The following is a 24,521-nucleotide window of genomic DNA, read 5'->3' as shown; positions in this document are numbered from 1 at the left end:
CCAAATCTAATTCTCTCTGCACAAGTTACATCTGCCCCACCCGCAGTGCACATGGTTTTGTCCATCTAAGAAGAATTCTGACAGAAAGAATGGACTAGAATAACCCCCTATATCTCTTAGCAAATCAGCTTCTAACATTTTGCAGGCTTTATTTGAAAAATGACATAAACTGATTGTACTTTACTGTATCTCTCACAATTTTACCTCCCTCAGAGCTTTGTCTTCTCTGTATTTATACCCCTTTCTAAACTTTACATCCCCAATTCAATGTTTTCTCTCCAGATTTTACCAATTTGCATGCAATACATTTGACACACGATTAAACTAAAACGATATATTTTCCAAACTTTCCATTTTTTTCTTTAACTTTATTTACAGCCTATACAGTACTGTAGTTCCTCTGGGAATAAAAAAGGTTTCTTAAAGCCATCTTGTAAAAACATCCATTTGTGTTATAAGAAACTTACAAAACCTTATTTTATCATGTATTTATGTATCTAAAAAAATCTTTCCAACTGTAGTCTGTTACCCCATAAATAAAGTCATGTGGGAAGCATACCATTAATCATTTTTATTTTTTTATAAATACAAATGTTAACATGAACTTGAAAGTTTAACATGTCTAAAATTATTATGATAATGAGAAAACACTGAAATATTTGTAGGTTTAGTTGTTATGTGCATCAGGGGTAGATTCATACATGTTGTATTGCGGCCAGGTATTTCTTAAAATGATTACTTAACCTTTTTGTTACATTAATGTGGAGCTACCAGTTGGCCAAAGGATCCTCTGCGTGTCACCAAAGTGAAATCTGGTACAGTATATTTTGTTGACAGCTCGACTGTCAACATTCAGAATGTCCACAGCATAATGTCAGCATGTTCTGAATTTTGGCTGTATAATAGTGACATTTACAATGACATATTGTATAGACTTCCGGAATATCAGCATTGTGATTATCATATCAATAATGGGTGTGAAAGTCGAGTTGCATACACGCCATTTTAGGATAGTATGGCCGCCATTTTGGTTCGCAGAGTTGCGCTAATAAAGTTTCCATACCCGAGTCTGTGTGACAAAGTGGACCAGAAGCGTAGCCATACTATTACACATAAATTCATAAGAACATACTGACACTAAATAAAATATAGTTAAAGGTTTAGAACGCCACACATAGCTTAGTTAGCATTGCATACATCTGTCTGTATAGTGTTTAGTACCGTTCCGCTCCATTTCTTATGCGCAGTATTCCGGTCATTGCGAATATTTCGCAATAGACACGGCCCGATAGTTATGGACATATTCCATATTCCCAAGACAGTTTCGGTTGAAAGTATATAACAAAGGAATCTAGATGTAACTGGTTTCTACAGCTATTTACAACTCTTGACGACGATACCGACAAACAAAGGACTCCTAAAGTTCACTCCCCTGCACCTATTCAAACCAGGTGTATCATCTTACCCCCCAATCACAGTGGACCTGACATACGATCTCTGACCAATAGGAATGGACTTTGACCTCCCCCTTCTGACCCTATAAGATAGGTGACCCAGGGCGGCCTTGGTCACTTCGGCACATCTTCCTTTCCCTGACTTTCGACCGGGCTATAGTTCAACCCTGAACGATAGCGAGCTCTGACCGGACTGCGCTGCGCATATTTGATGAGGAGACGGTAAACGGTTGCATTCACGGTATTTATTCTTATTATTGTTGGCTGATTGTATCCTGTATCTGTTTTCTTCCCCTAGTAGAGCCTGAATATTGTATTCATTGTTAGTCTATTGCATTACCTGTTATACCTGTATTTTCTATTCCTGTAACCCCCTTTTGTCCATTAGGGACTTAAATACAACTTTTTACGGAGTTCTCATCTCCTTACTTCTATACTGTGGTTGTGTCTGTTATTCGCATTTAGCGATAAAGGTATATTACGGACACTGTCCTTAGAGGTATATTCGCAGATTAGAGTCAGAGTACTGCGAAAGGATCTCTTATTAAGGTATTGGTTCTTTGGTGTACAATACACTATAAAGGTAAGCTACGCTGCGCTACGCTTTGTTTGCACGTAGCTAGGTATAAAGGGTACGCTGGTTACGGACATAATACGTAGCCTGCGCTTTTCACTTATTGTTTCTTTGGTCATATTTAATCGCCATTAACAATTGGGGGCATCGTCTGTCCGTTTCACATTCTAGAGCTCAGTACTGGGCGCATGGCCTGACCTATACCAGCAAAAGGGTGGAAGTAGTATTTATTATCCATTGCTGAATAGGCCAGGTCCGCGGCGGTGCGGGGTTCGAGAAGTGCTAGCGTTGAACCCGAAGTACAATAAGTGAAAGCCACGTGTTTTAAAAAGCATATCTAAGTGTTTAGTAAACTGTACTTCTGCCTGCCACAAGTAGTTTAACGGGGTATAGTGTCTTGAGTTGCTTGTTTATTAAAGTATATGTGCCACGTGCGATAAAGTTCGCACACGTGGAGACAAAGGCCCGTGTTTTATTATAGTACATAGAGGATCCCTTCTATGCAAAACTATAACTTTTATTGTTAGTTACTGCAAGACCAGAGACTCCGCCACGTGGCGATAAGTTCTGGGCCTTTTGCAGTAACGTAAAGCGTCTATTGTGTATTACGCAAGGTGCGCGCGCACGTGCCCATATCGGGAAATTTTCGCATCTTTGTACGTGATTTACGGATTAAGTGCAGGATTTATTTCGCATCTTGATACGTAACTTTCGGACAAAGTTAAGGGATTTATTCCACATTTAGGCGCAATTACTGCGTATAGCGAAACTCGAGCGCAACCTTGCAAATACACTATAGAACACGTGGGTGGCCGATTCATCGGCGGCCTGTGAACAACGCACGTACACACGTGGCTGTTCATTGGCACTGCACATGCAGCACACATAGGAACTCAAAGGTGAACAGTATTAAACCACTAGCTTTATTTAAACAGTATAGTAATATACTGTGGATGGGGCGGTGATTAATAAAAGAAAATAAGTTTTTTTTTTCTTTTTGTTCATTTTCCAAAAACAAGCAACTCAAGCATTATTTTAATAGATTCCTATAGCCTATTATAAGGGATTTATACCTGCATAAGTATCTAGTGAAAAGCTACCAGCCTGGGAAGATTTTCTGTACAGAAATATTTCAAGTATAAGCATAAGACCAAGGTGTAACTAGCGCCCAGTGTGAAAAAAAACTGAGGCGAACGGGTGTGTGACGGCACGACACAAGCGCAGTGTATTCCAGTGTAGGACAGTCCAGTGTAGGACCAGGGTGCACGTGACGACGTGCCCATAGGAACTGCCCCTTCAGTGGAACTACCTATTTTGATCCACTAGGAGGGTACAAGAAGATACATCGGAACCCAGTGATCCGATTAGCTACTTTAGAAAAAACAGTTTTTGGAGGTACAGGAAAACAAGTTTGTTGTGCCCTGGAAAAACTGCCGCACCTTGCAAGTTGGCTAGTAGTTTGCTACCAGTTGAAAGACTTGGTGATTGAGTATTATTGCCTCGTACCCTTCGCGCCTCACTTGATTGTGGGAACGTTCTAGGTCGCTGAGAAGTGAGTGTTTTGGGGAGCTCTCAACTTAAACAAACCCACCGGTATCTACTAGCTGTGAACGTCTATTCCTGTAATTATGGGTAATAACGGGTCACACAGTGATAACGTGTCAGTTAGGGAGGAAGCGAGTCGACCCAAAGGATCGGCGGCTTTCATTATGTGCTGTAAGCACGGTGAACGAGCAGTTGTTTACCAAAAGAAATGGAAAAAGATGACACAAGGCAGCAAGTTAGAATTTCCCAGTGTTGGTAGCTTTGATCCAGAAATCTTATCAGCAGTAAAAGATTAAATATGTCTACTCTCCAGTCGTAAGAAGAGAGTGAAGCACATAGAAATTCTTAAATTGTGGCAGAAGGAAGGACAGGAACAATGGGGAATCAAATGTCTGGCAGTGCCAGATACAATCAGCCACAATAAAAATGCAACCGTAGCCGCAACAGCTCCCCCACCCCCATATGTGCCGAAGGGGTTAATGACTAATAAGCATGACATGAGCAGAATTTTACCAGTTGCTAACTTGTACCCTGTTTTATCCCCTTATAAGGAAACCCGAGAGGAAAATGAGCAGCTGTTGGCACTGGCCGTCTCCCATGCAATTAACATGATTGAAGGAAAGGCTGAACCAGCAAAACCTGCTGCTGGGGCCCCTGCACAGGGAGAGGAGACGGCTGATGCCAACAGCATAGTCATGGACTCAGGTAAGATAGCACCACACAGCACAGACACAGACGACTCCCAACCAGGTCCCAGTAATGCGGAAGTGGTACAAACATACCCTGTACGCACACTGGAGGTTCCCTATGGTAAGGCAGACAGAGAGGGTGTGATACCTACCAGAAAGATGACCATGCTAAACCCATGGACACGGTTAGAGCTGCGATCCATCATTACAGATTTCCCTGATCCTAGGAAAGATCTGGCCCTAAGCCAGAAATTTGTAAGGGATCTGGGAAACTCTGATGAACCCACCAACAAGGATTGGAGAATCATGTTGAGGGCCTGTCTCCCTACCCACATAGACATCCCGAAATTCATTCAGGACAGTGGATTGAAAGTGGATAGGGAGATAAATGATGAGATCAACCAGGAAAATATACGCCTAATCAACTTACAATTGGGAGTATATTTTCCTGCGGCAGTGGAATATAGCAAGATTTTCACCATCAAGCAAAAGGATGGTGAAACCGCTGGTGATTATTTCACCAGGGCCTTGAAAACGGTATCAAAATACACTGATGTCTCCGAGCCTAAGGACAACCCCCACCTGAGGGAGATGATTGTCTCTGTGCTGGTGGAAGGGCTTAAAGATAATCTGAGAGCCAGAGTCCAAACCTCGTTCCCAAATTGGCGTGGAATGACAGTGGATGCCCTACGGGAATCTGCTGTGGACCACGACCGTAACATTAAGAACCACAGAGAACTGCAAACTGATAAACTGATGATGGTTAGCATCCAAGCTCTTACAAATGCCCCAAATAAAGCTGCATACCAACGAAACACCAGGGACACAGGTAGAAAGCAAATTATTTGTTACAACTGCAATAAGGAAGGACACTACTCAGCACAATGCAAGTCAGGAAACCCCAGGAGTTACAAAACACATAGGCGAGACTGGGAGCCTCACCAGGGTGAGACACGGAGATACCCAACCCCTAGACAATGGGAGGAGACAGACAGGTCACGCAACATGCCTCCTCCCCATTTGATGGCTGACACTGTACTAAGGGCAACCCAGGTAAGACAATAGGAAACAGGTCATACCTGTATCCTACAGCCAGTTAGACTAACACAACACCTTAGAGAGGAACCTCAGGTGAAGGTTGATATAGCTGGAGTAAAGCAAACCTTCTTGGTTGATACAGGGGCGGCCAGATCTGTTCTCAACACTCCTCTTCACTTGGGTTTCACCGACCAATCAGTAGCAGCAATTGGGGTAACAGGAAAAATACAACATTACCCACTGACGAAACCAGCAGAGGTTACAATCGGGCCTCTGCACACCAAACATTCTTTCCTGTTGGCTGCAGCGGCCCCGACTAACCTCCTGGGTAGAGATTTACTATGTAAAATGGGATGTGTCATCTACTGCACCCCCGATGGGGTATTCCTGGACACTCCTAGAAATCTTACACAAGAAGTGCAAGATATGCTGGACAGTCCTCAGAGGCTAATGTTGTATTCCACTGTTATAGAGTCAAATCCATCTAGGGTAGCTGAAATTACAGCACAAATACCGAGTTCCCTTTGGACTAAAGATGGACAGGATGCTGGGCTGATGGCAAATGTAGCTCCAGTAGAGATCCGTTTAAAAGAAGGCAGGATAGCCCCAAAAATACCGCAATACCCTTTAAAACCTGAAGTTGAGCTAGGAGTATACCCTGTGATCCAGCGATTGCTCCAACAGGAAATCCTAGTTAGAACTTCCAGCACGGCCAATAGTCCCATCTTTCCTGTGAAAAAGAGCGGGGGGGAGGGGCTACAGACTAGTGCAGGATCTAAGAGGGGTAAACAAAGTAGTTGAGAGCCAATTCCCCGTAGTGCCAAACCCAGCTGACATCCTAATGCAAATCCCACCTCACTGTACTCATTTCACAGTCATTGACTTGTGTTCTGCGTTTTTCTCTGTCCCTTTGCACCCTGACAGCCAGTATCTGTTCGCCTTTACCTACAGAGGAGTACAGTATACCTGGACACGACTCCCCCAGGGATTCATAGACAGCCCCAGCATCTTCTCCCAGGCCTTACATGATTGTTTGCAATCCTTTCAACCCATGAGTGGTTCGATACTTATACAATATGTCGATGACTTATTGTTGTGTTCTGAGTCACTGGAGTAATCAGTGGATGACACTAGACAGCTGCTGATGCATCTCTCAGAGACAGGACATAAAGTATCAAAGGATAAGCTACAATTATGCCAGACCAGGGTTAAGTATCTGGGCCACTGCCTTACCCAAGGGCTGAGACACCTCACCGACGACCGAATCCAAGCGATTCAAAACATGGCACTGCCACAGACCCAGCACCAGATCCGTACGTTCCTAGGCATGTGTGGATACTGTCGCAATTGGATCCCAGGATTCTCTATTCTGGCATTACCACTACAAGAGATGGTTTCCTCAACTAAGCCAGACCGGGTCTCTCACACTGAAGAATCTGAGCTGGCTTTCGAGGAACTAAAGGTGAGCCTAACAAAGGCCCCAGCATTGGGAATGCCAGATTATGGGAAACCCTTTGAACTGTACAGAACTGAATCAGCTGGGTGTGCGGCAGGAGTACTTGTACAAAAACATGGTGATGCCAACCGACCAGTAGCGTACTACAGTGGCCAGCTGGACACAGTAGCACGCTCACTCCCAACTTGCTTACGAAGTGTGGCCGCAATAGCACAACTAGTAAACAAGAGTGAGGATGTGGTGTTGGGACACGATTTAACTGTTCATGCTCCCCATGCTGTCTCTGCCCTCCTAAATTCTGCCCAAACACGTCATGTGTCCTCAGCACGGTTCACCAAGTGGGAACTGGCGCTGATGGCCCCAGTAAATATTACCATCAAAAGATGCAACACACTAAACCCAGCCACATTCCTTCCTCATGTGCCCTCCAAGGCACAAAGGGTGGAGGGTGATGGGAATGTTGCTGAAAATGGTAAAGCAGAGTTTAGTGAGGGTGAGGACAAGCATGATTGCATGACCTACCTGAATCAGACCTTTACAGCACGTCCTGACATAAGCGACAGCCCATTAAGTGAGGTAGACATAACCTTATTCACTGATGGTAGCTGTCATAGACAAACGGAGACGGGAGAGCTGTGCACAGGCTACGCGGTAGTAGATGGAGAAGGTATTGTGGAAGCTGAACCCTTGGGACCACCTCACTCAGCACAAGTAGCAGAACTGGTGGCACTGACCAGAGCATGTGAACTGGCCAAGGGAAAATCAGTTAACATATATACCGACTCCAGATATGCTTTCGGAGTAGTACATGATTTTGGAGCCCTATGGCGCCTCCGAAATTTCATGACGGCGGCTGGCACACCAGTGGCGCATGCGACATACATTAGAAGACTTCTGGGAGCTATCCAGCTTCCAGACAGAGTGGCTGTTATCAAGTGCAAAGCTCACACATCAGAGAAGGACCGGTGTCACTTGGTAACAGCCGCGCTGATGAGGCAGCGAAAAGGGCCGCATGCCCTGTAAATATTTTCACCCATCCCACAAACCTTTGTACACTGAACATGGTATCCACATCCAAACTGATAGACATGCAGAATTTGTGTTCCCCACAGGAAAGAGCAGTATGGAAGTCGAAGGGATGTGGCCAAGAGTCCACCGGACTTTGGAGAGATGGACACGGGAAACCAGTGGCCCCCAGGGCATACCTTCCTAGTCTAGCCGAGGCGGCCCATGGGCTGACACATCTTGGGAAGGAAGGTATGTGCAAGCTGGTAAAGGCCTACTGGTGTGCACCAGGGTTCGCTTCTCAAGCAGGTAGAGTGGCAATGTCATGCCTCACCTGTTTGAGGAAGAACGTTGGAAAAGCCAACCCAACAGAGCCATCCCACATCCCTCCTACAGAAGGCCCTTTCCAGGTAATACAAATCGACTTCATACAGTTACCACCCTGTAGAAATTTGAAATATGTATTAGTATGTGTTGACATGTTTTCCAGCTGGGTGGAGGCTTTCCCCGTTGCCTCCAACACTGCTACTTTTACAGCAAAGAAAATATGTCAGGAGTTTGTCTGTAGATATGGTATCCCAAAGGTCATTGAGAGTGACAGAGGCACTCATTTCACAGGAGAGGTCTTCCAAATCATGTGAGGCGAGCGCCAAAGTTGAGAGAATGAATGGTACTATTAAGAACAAATTGGGTAAAGTTATGGCTGAAACAGGGTTGTTATGGTCAGAGGCACTGCCTATTGTGCTGTATAGCATTAGGACCACTCCCAGGACTCCGCTCAACTTGTCCCCCTTCGAGATATTGTTTGGTCGGCAGCCCCACGTCATGATAGACCCACAGGATGATCTCAAATGTAACAATGAGCTAACTGTACAGTATATCCTAAAGTTAAACAAACAGCTAAGGAAACAACAAAAGGAGCTGAATGTACTGAACCTTGATATGCCTACCGAGAATTGTCATAATCTTAAACCAGGAGACTTTGTTATGATCCGAAATTTTTTATGCTCAGGTTGTTTGATAGACCGTTGGGAAGGACCTACCAAGTTTTGTTGACCAGCACTACATCAATTAAAGTCGCAGAGAGAGAGACTTGGATACATTCGTCCCACTGCAAGAAAGCCAGTAACCCAGAGTTCCCGAGTGCAGAGAACGAAAGAGAAGAAGTGTCGCTAGAAGCATTGTTCTGGGAAGACTGAAAGGCAGCCAAGGTCGAGCAACCTGAGCGAACAAAGGTCCAAGAGCAGAGCAAATAAAAGTCCCCTGGTAGAGATGATGGAAGGACTCCAAGCAACAGGTTCACAGTTATGCATATATTTCTTTGTTTTCTTTCTGTGTCCTTTTCTTCATCCAAAGATACTCGGTGGCTGCCACATTCTAGAGCGATCGGAGCGGAGTCCTGACAGTGTAATAATGGACCCAGATATGGGTGAGGTAGAATCCCTAAACCAGCTTGATGCTTTGCCCATAACAGGAGAAGGTAAAAGGTATGAGGAAAACGTAGTTCAAGGGCTATGTGATGGGTTATTGTCTGGTGAGTACTGTGTCTGTAGATATTGTCAACCGAAAATGGAAGAAGAATGCATCCAGCGATGTCAGTCGACAAGTAAGGCAACTACAGGCCGACATCCTTTGAGTGATTACCACTCACTAGTGGGTAAGGTCTTAAACCAAACAGAATGCTGGGTGTGTTCGCAAGTTCTGCATAAAAGGAGTAGTGTAGGCCTAGTCCCATACCCGCTTAATATTTCTGAGATAAGTGTATTAAATAAGGGGAGGCCATTGGATAAGAGATACCTGTATACCAGGTCCCCTAGTCTTAGATTACACCCATACCAAGTGGATAAATCCCTGGTATGTATGAACTTCTCGAGTTCCAGAACGATTGGTACTTGGGAAGTGACATGGCACAACCAGACAATAACTTACTCCCAGCGTCCAGATGGAGAGCCTGTTGATAAAGAATTACTGTTAAAGATCCGCACCAGTGGGAGACATTATAAATATGTCTACACGGTGAAGAAAAGTAAAATGATGGCCGGCAGAGTATCAGCCGGCTACTGTAATATGACCCTACAGCCGGAAACCTGTGAGGAACAAGTCAGGGAGCAGGGGACAGGAATGTTCTTATGGATAATGTGTGATAAAATTATGAAATACTCTGTCCCTTATTTCCTCCCTGACGACGTTTATTATATTTGTGGTAGAAGGGCGTACAAATGGCTCTCCATGAACTACGTTGGAATTTGTTATCTAGGTAGAGTGTTACCAGAAGTGATGACCCTCACACATGATGAGATGGTGAGCATACACAGAGGTATACCTCCTCCTTACACTCATACCCATTATGATCAAATCCACAAAAGAGATTTAACAATTAAGAAAGAACCCCTAGCTTCTGAAATGATACACGAGTCGTTCGGTATCCAACTCCTCATCGCATTAGATATCACCCATACCGCCAGAGGAGTCATAAATTTTAAGTATATCCAAGCATTGGCCAGCTTGGTAGATAACATCACTGAGATTTATGATGACACCTTTAGATACACTGGGAAGGAGTTACAAGCGTATAAAAGAGAGCTAGTCCAACATCGGATGGTGTTGAACTATCTGACAGCTATGACAGGAGGATATTGTGTCACCCTCTCTACACAGTTTGGGGTGAAATGTTGTACATATATCACCAACAATACTGAAGACCCAGAAGAAATCATCGATCATCGGATGGATGAGATCCTTCAGCTTAAATGGGAATTTAGAAGGGAACACAATATCAGCCTGGCAGAAATAGGTAACAAAGTTAGCGAATGGACCTCCTGGTTGAATCCAATGCACTGGTTCTCTGGTTTAGGAGAATGGGCGCAAGGGATCATAGAAGGTTAATGGTTTGTACTGGCGCTGGTTGTTTAGAACAAAAGACAAATTCTTGGGCGGTATAGTTAATAATAAAAAAATTTGGTTTTACTGAATAATAATAAAATCAACAAAATAATATTACATACATATACAAATTAATTCATATTAATACATTTTAAAAAACCTATTGGTGGATGAGACTGAGCCCATTCAATATTAGTCCTTTTTTAAAATGTATTAATATGAATTAATTTGTATATGTATGTAATATTATTTTGTTGATTTTATTATTATTCAGTAAAACCAAAATTTTTTATTATTAACTATACCGCCCAAGAATTTGTCTTTTGTTCTAAACAACCAGCGCCAGTACAAACCATTAACCTTCTTTCTACATATATTTGGGGCTGACTACCCCTAGTACCGGCTGCTGTTAATTGCGCACCACACACAACCCTTCTTTTTTTGTTCATCAAATTGTCAGTGTGGTGCAGCAATTATGAGTTGTTTTTTAAACTTTCTAGATCGCAATGATAGGAGGCAGTCCTATATGTCCAATTGGACAGAATGTGATAATGTTTCATCCTCTGCAAATGAGAAAAATAATTGGTACAAAGATTTTTATAAAATGGAGGATCTATTGAAAGCCGAGTCCAGGAATTGGTTAGACGCCACAAATTTAGAACAATATATAGAGAAAAAAATGATCCCTAGAGGATTAAGACTTTTTAAAAATTCTATTTTTCAAGACAGTCCTGAATTTCAGAAAGAGTGGGACCAACACCTGGACTCGTGCTCTCTGGCCTTAATGAAACTCATAGTGAAGTTCAGAATGAATAAAGTACACCAATTAGAGAAGGAGATTGAATGTGTAAAAAAATCATTGGATAAATTTAAAACTGAAGAAGGTTTCTCAGAGAGAGATAGAACTACTAGTGATAAAATTTTGAAGTTTGAGAAAGATCTGATGTTTTCTAAACAAAAAAAGTTTAAACGGGATCTCTTCGATTATCAGAATGACAGCGTTAGGTCATATAGAATAAAATCAAATAAAACTAATAACTATGGAGAGAATAAACAAGAGAACGAAAGAGAATCATGCCCACATCAAAACTTTACACCTAGAAATTCCGATAGATATAGGAATAATTATAATAAAAATAGAGGTCGGCATAATTCATCTAATCATCGTAGGGAATATAGGGACTATGGTCACCAATATGAGAGAAATGGGGTACCTAGTGACCAATTTCACCCAAAAAGACAGGCTAGAAATTCCGATATCGATCATGAACAATTAGACCACCAAAGGGATTTTTTAGGGGCCCGACCAAAAACACAGAGATGGGATTTGCCCAATTACCAACGAAACAGGGACACACCCAAACGACAAAGAGAAAGAAGTGCAGAGGATCCAGAGGAGGCAGGGGCCTCAAAAAGAAATCTAAAATAAAAATTAATACCCCTAGAATACCATGTGTGTTTAATCTAACAAACAAAACATTAGACGAAAATCATTTATCAGTCCTACAAAAGGGGTTAAAATTCAGTCCAACCAGTGAGCCGAAAATTTTCGACTTATTTGTTGAACTGAATCGCTTCATTCGGACACTCTGTCGCCAACGCTTTTTTGCATCAAAAACACTAGAACAACAACAACAAAAAATTAATTCTCCTATTGTTTTTTTGGATGAGTCAGACAAAAATTCCTTGTTGGATCTAGAATATTTGTGGGATCATAATCATACTGTTGAAGAACCAATACAGATCTATGATATAAATCGAACCCCGAAAATCCGATTTCGGAAGAAATCGGAATTTTTTCCAATTACAGCTAAGAGTTCTAGCATAGAATCATTTTACAAAATAACATTAGAAGATTTTAAAAGTTTATGTTCTAAACAACACTCCTCCCAATATAAACAATGTAATCTTACTAAAAAAGAAAAAATCGCCCTAAAAGAACTCCAACAAGACAAACAATTAATAATCAAAGAGGCGGATAAGGGGGGGGGGGTTGTACTTATGACTCGACAATATTATCTAGAGGAAGCACACAAACAGCTTCTTGATACAAAATTTTATATCATCTTAAAAAATGATCCCACAAAGATATATCTAGACAAATTAAAAAACCTCTTGGATGAGGCTCTTGACTTGGGGGTCACGTCTAGGGATGAACACTCATTCCTATTACCCACACATCCTATCACTCCCACATTTTATTTTCTTCCCAAAATACACAAATCACTCACTTCACCTCCCGGGCGCCCTATAGTTTCTGGTGTCAGTTCCCTCACAGCCAATTTATCACAATATGTAGATCACTTTTTGCAGCCTTATGTTCACACCTTAAAATCTTATATTAGAGATACTATGGACCTTCTGGACAAAATCCAGACAATATCATGGCAAGATGGTTATGCATTCTTAACCTTAGATGTTAGTGCCTTATACACCCACATTCCACATCAGTTGGGTTGTGAAGTGATTCAGCGAAAATTAAACTCAGATGATAATTTGGGGAGTGAACATAAAGATTTCATAATACAAAGTATCGCTTTTATTTTGGCCCATAATTATTTCACTTTTCACGACACTTATTATTTACAGGTGATGGGGACGGCCATGGGGACCAGGTTTGCGCCCAGCTATGCCAACCTATACATGGGCGAGGTAGAGCAGACCCATGTGTGGGACGGCGGCTGGGGCGCGAACCTGGTCTTCTATGGCCGTTATATTGATGATTTGATTATTATTTGGAATGGGGACCTCCACTCAGCCACTAAATTTGTTAATTCACTCAATAATAATAAATACAATCTCACTTTTACCCACACATATGATTTGGAATCGGTCAATTACCTAGACGTGACCCTCAAGATCAGTGAAAATAAAATTATATCATCCAACTATGTCAAACCAGTTAACACTAACTCATATATCCACTATAAAAGTGCACATTATGCTCCGTGGAAAACAAATATTCCAAAAGGCCAACTGATGCGCCTTAAACGCAATTGTACAGAAGAACATACTTTTCTGAATCAAGCAGCTCATATGCTAGAATCTTTTAGAGAGAGAGATTATCCGGAGGAACTATTAACTAAGGCTCTTTCAGAGGTCATCAGAATGAAAAGATCAGATCTCCTTAAACCAAAAAATCCCCTCAAAAAAGAATCTACACAGAAACCAAACACGGAAATAGCTTTCATTAGCAAATTTAACAATTGTTCAAAGGACATCAAGAATATTGTTACACGAAATTATAGAGTACTTCAACAGGATAAAATATTATCGGACATAATCCCAAAAAAAACAATAATTATATATAAGAAAAATAAAACGTTAAAAACTTTACTAGCTCCTAGTCACCTCAAAAAAGAAGGACCAATTAATACTATGGTGAAACATGACAGTAATTGGCTTATTGAAAAACCTAAAGGATTCTATAAATGTGGAAAGGGAAGATGCACTATGTGCACTTATATCCCAAGACGAACCCTATCAATTAGTATATCACCATCAGAACCCATTTATGAACTCAGATCATTTATTAATTGTGATTCAAATTATATTATATACTTAATGAGATGCGGATGCAACTTGCCTTACATCGGCAGAACAACAAGAGCATTACATGTCAGATTTATGGAACACCGCAGGAACATAATGAAGGGTTATATGAAACATAGTGTATCAAGACACTACAAAATGAAACATCAGTGTAATCCCGCCTGCCTCACGATAATAGGTCTGGAACAAATTTCCAACACTTCAAGAGGAGGAGATAGATTTAATTTATTATGTAGAAGAGAAGTATTTTGGACCTTGAAATATAATTCCCTTCACCCTGATGGTTTAAACGAGACGATTGAACTGAATGCGGTTCTATGATTCAAAAATTGTCATAACTTTTTTCATATATTCCTTTCCCCTCTTTCTCTTCATTCCACAAATATAAATATAAATTTCATCTTCGTTCTTCCTTATATACCTATGGTTTATCTATATACTGTGATAATATATTTCTGAAATGTTTTTCTGGAGATACGCATGTCTATTGCGGAGTGTGCCTCTTACAGGGCAACATAATGGGAGAATTTCATAATCTGTTCCCCTAAAGAATATATAAAATGTACAGATGAATAAATCTAACCAGAGAACTCTCCAAACTACTATATGATACCATAATAATAACGCTATAATCATCACTTAGTATTTGTATAACAAATGTATGATATATTTCCAAATGAAATCCCGTTTACCATATACATACTCATGTATTTGTTGATTTTATTATTATTATTATTATTTTTTCATTATTATTATTAATCTTGTGTATATGATTGAAAAATATTGGAAACAATCTGAGATACCAAATGGTTTTAAAAAATTCCAATCTTTATATCCCGAACGTTGCTAGGCAACGTTAGAGACGCTATCGGCGCCCCAGCCAGAACAGTATTTAGGCACATCCCCTCCCCTTTGGTGACGTGGAATCCATCTACCAATACTGTGAGGCTGGATACGTCTGATGCGTCTTCTTTGTGACTGGACACACGTTCTAGCTGTATGCTATGCAGCGGAACGTGGTGACGTCACACGGGCACCATCTCCCTTGCCCGACACGCTTCCGGGTCACGTGATGATGCCACGTGACCGGATAGCGTTGCCGGGCAACAGGTGAGACGCTGGCTCCGGACTGCGTGGGGACACAGCCGTTCTACTCACCGATACCGGCAATCGGTGACGGACGGCTGGCTCCCCCGCAGCTCAGTAGCCAGCACAGGCTTATATAAAAATGCTATACACAATCGTCTTTCTCTGACACAAAGTTTTCTAATGTATCTGACCAGCGTGTGTCATGTGACTATACCTAACCAATCATCACAGAGGAAGACTGAAATGTAGTTGTCTTCTCTGTGAATATACGTAAATTGATTGTTTCTGTTATTTTGAGCCTTATGATTTTTTATGATAAATATAGGACTGCCTCCTTTTATAATAATATAAGATCTTTTTGTGAATTATAAAGATGTTTTTGATATATAAGTTTAGTATGTGTACAAACGAAGGGCGGTACTCACACAGGTGAGAGGACTAATCAGCTCCCTAGAGTGGTATAAAAACAGCTACTGTTGAGACAGTTAGCACTTGCTCCTGAGGAAGCCGGACACACTAATATACCGGAGAAACGCGTTGAGCTTTCACTGAGCAGACGGGGTACCATCCATTCAGTGGACCTATTCACCTTCCCTGCAAATTGGCATCTTTTCAATCACCTAATCCTTCCAACGCTGAGGCTGTGGGATTCAGCTTGGTCCCTGATTTTGGATATCACGGTGAGCCACACATAAGGGGACTTGTGCTAAATGGCAACACAGAGCACGGAAAATCTTGGTCCAGTATAAACCCTTGGATTACAAAAATTCTTATTCAAAGTACAAGGAAAATCAAGGATGGTAATATAATTACAACATTATACCCCAACAGCTGCTATTTGACTTTTTAAAAAAATATAATTTTATACCACATATATATATTTTTTCTATACCACCTATTGGTGGATGAGACTGAGCCCATTCAATATTAGTCCTATTGATTTTATTATTATTCAGTAAAACCAAAATTTTTTATTATTAACTATACCGCCCAAGAATTTGTCTTTTGTTCTAAACAACCAGCGCCAGTACAAACCATTAACCTTCTTTCTACATTTATTTGGGGCTGACTACCCCTAGTACCGGCTGCTGTTAATTGCGCACCACACACAACCCTTCTTTTTTTGTTCAGCAAGGGATCATAGCTAGCATAGGAAAGCTCCTTCTCTGTATCGATGGCGCCATCATAGTCTTTGTGCTATTGTTCAAATTTTTAAAGGTGGTGACCCGGGGAAAGACAAAACGGACTGAAATCATGAGTGTAAGAACGAGGAAGACCAGGGTTTGGTATATGACCCTAGAATTGAAACCACCTCCCTTTAAAGAAACCATATTTGTGAACGTGTATATGTTGTAACCACCCCTGTTTTTATTTTTATCCCAAAAATTGTATATTATCCTTCGTGACCCTGAGTAGATTGTTCGATAAATGTGGCCCATCGTTTATCCATGATCCCGGATCGGCCAAGAGCAGATGGTTTACTCCCCTTATATGTTTAATTCACGGATCCCAATTTCTCTGTTAGGATTATGAATTTCTGTATTGTTGTTTAAAATGTTTTGTATTGTAACAGTTTTATATTTACTGTTAAAGGGTGGACTGTGAAAGTCGAGTTGCATACACGCCATTTTAGGATAGTATGGCCGCCATTTTGGTTCGCAGAGTTGCGCTAATAAAGTTTCCATACCCGAGTCTGTGTGACAAAGTGGACCAGAAGCGTAGCCATACTATTACACATAAATTCATAAGAACATACTGACACTAAATAAAATATAGTTAAAGGTTTAGAACGCCACACATAGCTTAGTTAGCATTGCATACATCTGTCTGTATAGTGTTTAGTACCGTTCCGCTCCATTTCTTATGCGCAGTATTCCGGTCATTGCGAATATTTCGCAATAGACACGGCCCGATAGTTATGGACATATTCCATATTCCCAAGACAGTTTCGGTTGAAAGTATATAACAAAGGAATCTAGATGTAACCGGTTTCTACAGCTATTTACAACTCTTGACGACGATACCGACAAACAAAGGACTCCTAAAGTTCACTCCCCTGCACCTATTCAAACCAGGTGTATCATCTTACCCCCCAATCACAGTGGAACTGACATACGATCTCTGACCAATAGGAATGGACTTTGACCTCCCCCTTCTGACCCTATAAGATAGGTGACCCAGGGCGGCCTTGGTCACTTCGGCACATCTTCCTTTCCCTGACTTTCGACCGGGCTATAGTTCAACCCTGAACGATAGCGAGCTCTGACCGGACTGCGCTGCGCATATTTGATGAGGAGACGGTAAACGGTTGCATTCACGGTATTTATTCTTATTATTGTTGGCTGATTGTATCCTGTATCTGTTTTCTTCCCCTAGTAGAGCCTGAATATTGTATTCATTGTTAGTCTATTGCATTACCTGTTATACCTGTATTTTCTATTCCTGTAACCCCCTTTTGTCCATTAGGGACTTAAATACAACTTTTTAAGGAGTTCTCATCTCCTTACTTCTATACTGTGGTTGTGTCTGTTATTCGCATTTAGCGATAAAGGTATATTACGGACACTGTCCTTAGAGGTATATTCGCAGATTAGAGTCAGAGTACTGCGAAAGGATCTCTTATTAAGGTATTGGTTCTTTGGTGTACAATACACTATAAAGGTAAGCTACGCTGCGCTACGCTTTGTTCGCACGTAGCTAGGTATAAAGGGTACGCTGGTTACGGACATAATACGTAGCCTGCGCTTTTCACTTATTGTTTCTTTGGTCATATTTAATCGCCATTAACATGGGTTTTCCCATTTATATTTCATCAAACCTAAAGTGAGGGGGAACTGAGTTCCACCACCTCAAATGGAGAGGTGGAACATTTTAACCTCCACATTGGCCCTGCACAGTAATTCTTACAGAAAAACATTCTAGTTTGCAGGGGGGTGCCAAAAACCCTACCACTGGCCCTGTTTCTGCCTAATGGGGGTAGGGAATTGGGTGTAATTAGGTGGCATAGAGAAATTAGTTCCCCCACCTCTGCATGACCACTTTAAGCACTGCCTAACCCTAACCCCTAAACTAATATTGCCTATACCTAAACCTAAAATAGTGTGTTGAAATTTTGGCTGTCAACATTCCCAATGTCAATATTGTCAACATTGTGATTGCTGACATGTTAAATGTTCATATTCAGCCCATTTTGACATTCTAGTGTCAACATTCTGAATTTTGACAAACTGACTGCATACTCCTAGGTGCTGGTTCTGGTCTCTGTATTCTGTTTCAGAACTCCCATTGCCATCATGGGAATAACACAAAGTTAAATTGAGATAAAACATGACAGTGGGAGTCAAAAGTCGTATTATTATTTATTAATTAACAGTTTCTTATACAGTGCAGCATATTCCTTTGCAATTTGGATTGATATGAATGAATCAGTGAATGGCCACTGTACATGTCAGGACTCACACTTTGTTACATCTGGGGCAGTGTATTGTCCGGTGAGAAGGATATGGGTTTGCTTTGCTATGTCTTCTGGTGCTTATAGGGGTTATTCTGGTTGACTCGCAAGGCTGCAAATTCGCAGCCTTGCGAGTCCACCAAACCCCGCCCAGAGAATGAACGGCGAATGAATGCCCACCCACCCCCCTTGAAGTGCGGGTTCACCTGCACAGGTTGCAAATGGATGTTTTGCACAAACATCCATTCGTATGCCTCGGGTAACCGCCAACATCTTTTGATGGTCGGCGACCACCGAAAGATGTGGTGCGTGCATGCATATAAAAGTGACTTTTAAGTCACATTCATATGCGTGCACGCTGGCATGGATATGGGTGGGCAGCTGACATCCGGTGATGTCAGCTGCCCATCCCCCACACCAGCGTCACCGCCTTATTACGTTCCATGGACATTGCCATGAGAACGCTGGGCATTCCCATATGGTAATGGGGCAGCCCAGCATCCCCTGCCCTTCTCTGCTCCCCACACGCCGTCATGGGTGCATGCACCCGGTGAACTGATAGCTTGCCGTGGATGCACGCACCCTACGTCTGCACATGCGCAGAAACATGCCTGTGTAGATGTGCAACATCAGTCAAAAGTGAATAACCCCCTATGTGTAGTTTGCTGTCACTCAGTAGCTCAGTAGTAGTGGGTGGCGGTGGCTGTGTACTGTAGCTGCGTACCATAGGTGACAGCCCCTCCCCAGTCACCTTGCCTCCTCTGTGCCTGGGGGTGGCCAGTGCCATCACACACACTTCCGCTAGTATCCCCTGGTGATGGAAGGCTACAGTATGTCAGCGCTGCGAATGGGATGTCCTCCCTATTAAGCTGAATAGGTGCACATCACTCCTGGGGAGCTGTAGCACTACACATGTCGGCGCACAAACCAGGTAACCAGTCTACCATTGTCATGTTTTACAGAGAAAGGGGGGGGCAGGGGGGGGGCACAAATTTTTCGGCTGGGGGGAGCTAAATTTATAGTTACGTCACTACATGGCAACTTATATTTTAGAAGGCGCTACATAAATAAGTAGAATCTAATTGGTTGCTATGGGCAACCTCCCATCTTCAGTGTAATTCTAATCTTAATGAATTTACCACTCAAGGTTTTTATCATCGTAAGTGTTTATTGAAAATTTGTTAACAGAATAGGGGTACTGAAAAAGAAAAAAGAGAAGAGGAAGGGGGGCATCATTTAGAAGTACCAATAACAATTTCCTGAACACACTCAGTGCAATACACATTATTATTTATTATTTATTTACAGTTTCTTATATAGAGCAGCAGATTGTGTTGCAATTTACAATTGTAAACAGAGATAAAACAAACTTGGTAATAACAGACAGACTTGGAGGTATGAGGGTCCTGCTGCAAGCTTACAGGTTATAGGATGAATTGTTCAAAATGTACAACAAAAAATACAAAAATAAGTCAAATAAACAGAAATTTCAAGAGGATGTACTGGGTTAATTTAAATTAAATTGTAATGGGTCTGATAAATATTATTTATACAGTACATCAATTGAGCAACTTCCCCCTCAGTGATATACAGATGTGTCCTCATTCCATTGCTCGCGAAACATATGCATTGCAAACAGCATGCTGTACCAGGGCAGTCACAGGTGCATGCTCCTACTGATACATTATTTGCAATGGGGGAGTTGGCAGCTGCAGCACTATTATTATGAGAGGTTACCTACGCATCATGGCACTACCAAGACAACCTTGCCAGATGTCATACCAATATATGAGGACACATGTTTTATCAAGCTAGGCCATCCATTTCAGTAACGGAGAGGACACAGAAGTGGAGTATATGGGGTGTCCACCATTGAGCCAGAGAAGCTCAAGCCAGCAATGCAAATTATGACCAAGCACATATGTCTCATGTGTCATGACATGAGAAAGTCTGTGGTCCATATTTGTGCTCTGCAGACGTTTGCATATAAGTTATATAAGGAGGTCATATAGAGCGATAGTGGACACTTGGATTTTATTTTTCTTCACAAACCTGGGCCAGGCAACACAAATACCCATTGTCTATGGAATTAGCAATAAAGCTGGCCACATGGATGGGTACTGCTATGCCATCTGAGGAGCGCGCAGGGGTGTCCGTCCGTGCTACAGGGGTACCTGCGGCACTGTGTATAAAGTTGGCGGCGGCGGCGTCCCTGCAGTGATTAAGAAATAACTAGGGCTATCCGCCGGGCTATGCGGCGGCGCGGGAAGCGCTTCTGATTTTGAAAACACTGCCCACATGCTGATTGGCTAAATCTTAACCAATCAGTGTGAGGCAAGTGTTTTCAAACCCAGCAGCGCTTCCCGCGGCGCCGCATAGCGCTAGTTATTTCCTATTCACTGCAGGGACCCCACTGCCGCCGCCAGCTTTATACACAGCGCCACAGGTACCCCCGTGGCATGGACACCCCTGCCCGCTCCAGCATCCTAATCAATTTTTCTCGTATTTAATTATTCATTCTTTGTGTGTGGTGCACCCATAGTATATACTGTCAGAAGGTGGATGTGTGATTGTTCTGGGTCCAAGCAGTATTGTCCAAACTGTGTATTAACCCCTTCCCGACATTTGACGTACATTTACGTCATGGCCGGGATGTACTTCCCGACACATGGCATAAATGTACGTCATTACTTTAAACTGTCACTGCGTCTAGAGACGCAGTGACAGAGGGACGATGTCTGCTGTCCCTGACAGCAGACATGTCCCTGCATGCCCAGGGGGGGCTGCGATGCCGCCCCCCCGTCGGCGATCGCTGTGATTGGCTGTTCAGTGTGAACAGCCATTCACAGCGTTTTCCTGTGTTACCAGCGAATCAGACGCTCGGTAACACAGGTGTCAATCACCGCCGGGCGTCAGGGGGCATGAGGGGGTCATCGGTGACGATGACACCTCACCCCACCCTCACCCCACCTGCCCCCAAGGCTGTGATTGGTTCGTCGGACCGACAGCCAATCACAGCCAAGGCGCGACATTTAAACTAACGGTGACTGCGCTGCAGACGCCATTCCGGTCTGGAATAGCGTGCAGAGCGGTCACCGTGCCTATCTGCCGTGATACTGACCTGATCCTTGCTAATACTTACCTGATCCTTGCAAATACCTTACCTGATCACCTGATCACTGCTTGTAGCGTGCTGGACGCTTCCTGGATCTGACTTCTTGGGACTTCCTGCTGCTGCTGTAGTGTGATAGAGAGATAGAGAGAGATAGAGAGAGAGATAGAGAGAGATAGAGAGATAGTGACAGAGAGAGCTATATTTTGTGTCTGCTAACCCCCTTTTTGGGGGTGCAGGTTTTTTTTATATATAAATAACTGTCAGTGCTGCTGCTGCAGTGTCATAGAGTGATAGATAGTGATAGATAGTGATAGATAGTGAGAGATAGAGAGATAGAGAGATTTGTGTCTGCTACCCCCCCTTTTTGGGGGTGCAGGTTTTTTTTTTATATATATAACTGTCAGTGCTGCTGCTGCAGTGTCATAGAGTGATAGATAGTGATAGATAGTGAGAGATAGAGAGAGATAGTGACAGAGAGTGATAGAGAGTGTATATTTTGTGTCTGCTACCCCCCCCCTTTTTGGGGGTGCAGGTTTTTTTTTATACATATAACTGTCAGTGCTGCTGCTGCAGTGTCCTAGAGTGATAGATAGTGATAGATAGTGATAGATAGTGATAGATAGTGAGAGATAGAGAGAGATAGTGACAGAGAGTGATAGAGAGTGTATATTTTGTGTCTGCTACCCCCCCTTTTGTGCTGATCAGTATATCTGTGCTGATCAGCAACTTTTTGGGGGCGCAGGGTTTTTTTTTTTTTTATATACCTGTCAGTTGCTGCCAGTTGCACTGTCAGTTGCACCAAAGGTTGTGCACCTGCTGCCCCTCACTGGTAATCAGTGTCGCATCACTGATCACCTTTTTTTTTTTTTAGAGTGCTGTGGGGTCTTTTTTTAATTTTTTTTTTACACACACTGTGATTTTGTGGGTGTCCTGTGGCCACTGTGCGCTGATCAGTGACGTACATCACTGATCAGCTTTTTCGGCACAGGGTTGATCTATTTTTTTTTTTTTTTTATCAAATTCCTGTTGCCTTTGAGCGCTGTTCAGTGACGGACGTTACTGACCAACATCTGTGCTCAATTTTTGGCGCAGGACCTTTTTTTTTTTAACCCCTTCAATTTTTTTTTTTTTTTTTATTGGGATCAAATTCCTGTATAAAGTATTTTTTTTTTTCTGCACTACATACACACTACACACTACATACCCCCCGGGTTGAAATAAAGTTTGTACCCCCCCCCTACACTATACACGTGTTGAAACATTTCACTACCAGTAACACAAAAATAAAAATGGCATCCCAAATGTCATCCCAAATGTCATCCCAAATGTCATCCCAGTCATCCAGAAGAATGTATTCAGTGGAGGAGGCATATGCCATGCTTGCCTCTGACTCTGACACAGCCAGTGATGCAAGCGGGGAATTTGAAGGATTCGTCTTAAGCTCCTCTTCCTCCTCTGGTGATGAGGGACCCCCTCAAAGACGCCCCCGTAGAGCAGCTGAGACCCCCCCCCCCAATAATTGATCTCGTATGTACCCCACCACCAGACAATTTTGAGCCCCAGGTTCCTGAGTTTTTGGCCATGCCAGGAATCCAATTTGATTCCACAGGTCTCAGAGAAATTGACTTTTTCAAATTATTTTTCTCTGATGATTTTATAAATTTAATGGTGGACCAAACTAATTTATATGCCCAGCAGTTTATTGCTCAAAACCCCACGTCATCATTTGCTAGGTGGACCCCTGTAGATGCAGTAGAGATGATGACGTTTTGGGGTCTGGTGTTTCATATGGGCATAGTAAAAAAGCCAGAAATTAGGCAATATTGGAGTACAGATGTTCTGTACAGCACCCCATTTTACCGTATGGCCATGCCCCGGGCTCGATTTGAGACGATCCTTAAATTTTTGCATTACAACGATAATGCACAGTGCCCACCCAGAGATGATCCCACCTTTGACCGGCTATTCAAAGTCAGGCCGGTCATTGATCATTTCAGTGCCAAATTTGAAGAGATGTACATCCCTGAAAAATTTATTTGTATTGACGAGTCCCTTATACATTTTAAAGGAAGGGTTAAATTCCGCCAGTACCTTCCCAGTAAGAGGGCAAGGTATGGCATAAAAATGTATAAGCTGTGTGAAAGCACCTCAGGGTACACTCACAGGTTTAGGGTATATGAAGGGAAGGATTCAAGAATTGAACCGCCAGAATGCCCCCCCTCCCTCGTAGGTGTTAGTGGAAAAATTGTCTGGGATTTAGTGCACCCCTTCCTGGATAAAGGTTATCACCTCTATGTGGATAACTTTTACACTAGCATCCCCCTGTTTAAGGCCCTTGGTTCAAGAGGTACAGCAGCTTGCGGTACTGTGCGCAAGAACCAAAGAGGCCTCCCAAAAACGCACATTGCCCAAGTAATGAGAAGGGGTGAAAGCAGGGGAATATGCACCGAAAATATGTTGTTGGTCAAATATAAGGACAAGAGGGATGTCCTTATACTGACAACAATTCACGGAGACAGTACCACCTCCGTCCCTGTACGAGGTACCAGTACCCACACCTCCAAACCTAATTGTATCCTGGATTACAATAAGTACATGGGCGGAGTGGATCTTTCAGATCAGGTACTGAAGCCGTACAGTGCCCTGCGGAAAACAAAAATCTGGTACAAG

Source organism: Crinia signifera, chromosome 7 (genome assembly GCF_055691185.1).
Source record: "Crinia signifera chromosome 7, ASM5569118v1, whole genome shotgun sequence".
NCBI lineage: Eukaryota > Metazoa > Chordata > Amphibia > Anura > Myobatrachidae > Crinia > Crinia signifera.
The sequence above is the reverse complement of the archived record's forward strand: the minus strand, read 5'-3'. Positions refer to the sequence as shown.